This window comes from Chanos chanos, chromosome 6, assembly GCF_902362185.1.
Source record: "Chanos chanos chromosome 6, fChaCha1.1, whole genome shotgun sequence".
Classification (NCBI taxonomy): domain Eukaryota; kingdom Metazoa; phylum Chordata; class Actinopteri; order Gonorynchiformes; family Chanidae; genus Chanos; species Chanos chanos.
The window spans coordinates 45289558-45294467 of NC_044500.1; positions in this window are offsets into that span (position 1 = coordinate 45289558).

The following is a 4910-nucleotide window of genomic DNA, read 5'->3' on the forward strand; positions in this document are numbered from 1 at the left end:
CGTATTACTTAATGCTTTGAAACTATCACCTCAGCAACCATTACAACAATATATCTTGCCCCATGTTATGGTACGCATAGTAGTACACGTGAACTTCTATTACAACACATCGGTCCAACCTACCATACACCATGTTTGTTTCATAAACAGATATTGGAAAAAAAAAGTGATTTAACGTCATTAGAGATATATTCACACCGACAGCAAGCGAATTAAAATCCTATCACTTTAGAGCTCCTCTTGTTGTATACACCTGCATATGTGTTGTGTTTATGGAAGATGACTGTGTTTTACAGAGGAAGACCACACACGCCGACCTTTGCACTTTGTAAGAGGAAATGACATCGGCACACTGGCGAGGGACTTGAGATGTTATCTGAATCACACTATAAGTGAATGGCTGCAAATTAAACTGTCGTGCTTGATACGACCAAAGCAATTAATCATTTGAATGTTTAATTACAGGAGACAGGGAGGTAATAAGCCGCAGCGATGATACCTCAATAAACTGTCTGCTTTTTATTGAGAGTGGATCATCATACTCTTTATGAATTTATGAGAGAGAGAGAGAGAGAGAGAGAGAGAGAGAGAGAGAGAGAGAGAGAGATCTACAGGTAGGTGAGCTTGTCTTACCATTCCAGAATCAGAACCTGTTAAGAAGCTACTCTGTTGAATTCCGGAATGGTACCAATTCCACAGCCGCTCTCAACTACGAATCTTTTCTCAACTACAAAGCTTTGACCGTGCAAAGAGGAAAAGTTGTTTTACATTTATTTGTTACATTTATTTATTAGTTCTCGATTATTCACTAACTGGATGATCCTCCACTGTAAGGCGCATAGTTACTTCATAATGCTAAGGGCATCACGTCATGACATGTCAAAACAGTTTATTGGTTAGGAAGACACGCTTTTGATACGTGTGCACACTCAGGCCAAAAGAACTACTCTGAACTGACTGTTGGGGGAAAAACACGTTTCAGTAACGCACTGCTGCTGTGAACAACTCACCGAAACAGCTTTCCTGTCACGTCTCACATCGGTTATGACATCTCTAAAGCGATATAGCAGATGAATTTGCATAAGCGTGACTGCGTTTTAATTAAAATAGTAGGCCCTATATCTTATCGACCAGTCGTGAACGTAGAGCTCGAGAACAGGTAATCTCTAACGTCACAGACCGTTTTTAAAACTATCTTGGTGTTTAGTTTCTGTGGGTTAAGTGTGAGGCCTCATGCTCTAGGGGTTTTGAAGTGACTAAAGGACAGGCACTTTTGTGACCAAAACCCTTTAATCCGGAGAATCAGTCACTGAGGTTGAGCTGTCATCAGGTGAGCCGTGCTGTTTGCGAACGAAGGCAAGCTTGATCGTCTTTTTCCGCATAAAAGCGGTGCAGCTGTGTTAGGTGTAGATGGGGAAGAGGTTTTACACGCGTTAACTGCGACGACAGTCTCTACACGCGAGCTACAGACGTGCCCTTTTTTTTTTTTATCTCTGCAATATTCTGTAGAAATGACTATAGTCCTCCTCTTCAGACAAGTCTCTCTCTTTCTCTCTCTCTCTCTCTCTCTGTCTCCCTCTCGTTCTGAACTGTGTGCTTGCGCTCTGATACAGGTGGAGTGGATTCCATTAGGACTAAAGGGCTTTGGACACGGAACTCTTCGCCGTGCGCTCCGGGCTTCGAAACGCCAGATAAGAGCTTGAGCTGCTGGAGCGAAGCCTTGAATTATTGAAACTAATCAACAATCTCGGCTTTCTGCCGCCTCCACTGGGTTTTGAATCTGTTTCACAAAACTGCTTAGGTTCCAAATGTCTCTCCCCCCCTCTTGCCATTAGCGAACATTACATGATTGTTCCTTTCAATAAATCTACTTTATGGAGTTGATTAAAGTGTCAAATAAAACGACAGGGGAGATCTGTCCGTTAGCCGACGTGTCATGATTTCTGTCCACTTGATTCACGTATGTTATATTGGTTCATAATTAGAAAATTCAGTGTCGTCACCATGAGTCCTAACAGTAAGTCAGGCCGATGCACAAGTGACGTTGTGGCCTAATTAAGAGTTTCGAAGGGTGATAGGTCAGCATAAATCGAAACAGAGAACTATACTATACCATCAGTTGCATGGCATAGCCAGTGTGTGTGTGTGTGTGTATGTGTGGGGGGTGGGGGGTGGGGGGTACACTCTTAAATTATAAAGCCTAGGCTTCTCGCACTTATGAAACCCAGTGGCCTTCAGAACACTTGCCAACTGCTAAAATCCCTGGCACGCTGACAACCATTTCAGGAAGTCTTGTAATTTCACCGTGTTGAAGAGCAGCGAATTCTCAGAAACATGGCCAGACGTGGCTAGTAGGGAGAGTGAGAGCAAGAAACCAAAATCGTGACACCTCACACTCTGGTCACTTCACGGTGTACAGTTACGTCACGGTGTACAGTTTAGCCACTGGGCCGCTGCATTGTAATTTCCGGTCTATTATGAGAGCGTAAATGTAAATATTAGTGTATCGCAGTTCCTGAGAATGATATCAGCTGGATAGATACAGAATGGTTCAGATCATTCGTTCCTTCGTTCAGCCTACACCTCCTATCTTCATCTTTAACTTCCTCCAATTAAAGCAAGTTGACTCGAGCAGTCGAGTCAATAACTTGTATGTCAACGTTGCAGGTCATTCTTATCTTTCAGGCTTTGATATGCCTCATTCATGATCACGAAATGAACGCGAAAACTGAATGTCAAAGGTCAAATATAATCATTTTTCAAACAACACAGGTTTGAGATTATTAGATTATAAAGTCAATTTATAATCTAATATAATCAAACCTTATAATTTATGATTTACAAAGCTTTAGGAGACTGCGTGAGCTGCGATTTAAAAAAAAAAAAAGTCATTCCATCTTTCGGTGACCGCTTTTTGGTTGTGACATGACCTGAAACAGGTACTGGAACAATGAGTGCCGTTGAGAAGACTCATTTAAATAGACGCTTGATAGGATGGAGAGGGCTATGTACGCCTTAACAACTGGAAATTTCACAACAGTTTAACATGTGTATATTCATCTGTCCCCAACTTTGACGAATGAGAACATCAAACCAGTTTCCCTCAGCGCTCCTACAGTTCAGATACACCCCAGTGAACTAAATGTGCTCTCTCTCTCTCTCTCTCTCTCTCTCTCGATCTATCTTTTTTTCCTCTATTTCTATCTAACGGTGGTACAGGAGCACTGTTTGCTTTTTCGATGATACTCCAACATTTCTGAACCTATAAATAAATCAATAGAATATGCTCGAATGATTTGAACCAGGTTCCTTTCACATTACTGTGACAGTTTGTTGTTTTGGTTTGTTTGTGTGTGTGTGCTCCAATCAAGTTTTGGGCGGGGGGGGCGGGGGGTATATCACCAGTGACAGTTGACTGGCAACCAGATAAGAGGCGCCGCATGATCACGTGGTCTTGAACATAGTGTCGTCTGAGAAACCTGACTCAAGACAAGATGGAGGTATTTTATGAACTAGAGAAAATTACTGAAAAAGTTACTTAGGACAATAAGACAATATGGTAAGCACATATGTAAATAGCTATGGAGGTATAAGGAAGGAATAAGATTTCATAATGATAATCTTATGCAATGATATCAGGTACTCTGTTTTTCCCCCTTTGGTTACCTGGCCCACTAACGAGGCAAAACTTTGAACAGGTAAAAACTTTTGTGGAGCTATGGATATTTGATATCAAAGCAGCAGGATGCAAAGTTCAACGTTCGTGGCGCTATACCCAGTGTGGCCAGTGAATTGAACCTACTTGCGTTCGTCCATGCATTTACTTATACGCGTCATAACTTAACATTCATCAGCATGTTTGATATGATGGACGGGAAAGGGTTTTGTTTATTAGGGAAAAACGCTTCAAGCTATCTTTCTCACTTGTGGTGCTGGGAGTAGCAGCAAACCTCGCCAAGAACTGAGCAACACAGTGTCAACGTAGTCTAACACATCGAAAAAGAATCTAAAAATACGTCTCATGCTATTCTTTCAAATATAATTCCTGTTTTTATCTATTTATTAAGTCGTCGTAGCAACAGGTCTTTTCATTTTTACGAAGAGTAATCCTAAAGTGACGTTTAAAAAAATCGAGAGAAAAAACGCATTGGATTCGGTTTTAATAGTTACATTTAGGTCAGTTTCTTTTCCGATTGTCGGACGAGAGCATACGTCAGCTTTGGTTCTGTTCGTCCCTTTCGGACGTTATCACTGTATCTAAATAAATCGATTCTTTTGGTCTTATGTTCATTTGTCACAGTTACTTCAGTTTTTCGCCGCACGAAAAAGAAAAGGAATGTCAGTATTGTAGTGTGTTTATTCACAAATATATTATTTGCTCTAACATAAATGAACACCTTTTGTTACTTCTTTGGACGACACATTGGAGAAACACGTGCATTTCAGTGGGCAGCCCGTGCATAAAAGAAACATATAGTTCATAGCATAAAAACTACAACACTTAATATGATAAGTACCGTAAATAGTCTTACCTGCGCAGTCGGAGACCTTCCTTGTCGGAAAATACATGCAGAGAACACGGAAATCCTGAAGAAGATTCTTGTATCTTTCTCCGTAACCTTGGTGACAATTTTCGTTTATTGTAGCTGCATATCGAATGTATTACGGCACCCCAACAGTTGAGACGAGAGAAAGGGGTCCGTCGATTGGTGAAGTTTGCGCGCCAAGGAGATACTGGGTGGAACTGTCCACGGTGCTGAAATAATTAAGGGTGTGGAGATTCCTTAAACTGTCACCCGTGGGTCTACTGCCCTAAAATGTTGTAGAAATCAAAACTCTCACCCGTACACTACGTTAATTTAAAAGAATGGCGTTGTGAGAGACCCACATTCCTTCGCAGTTATCCATGT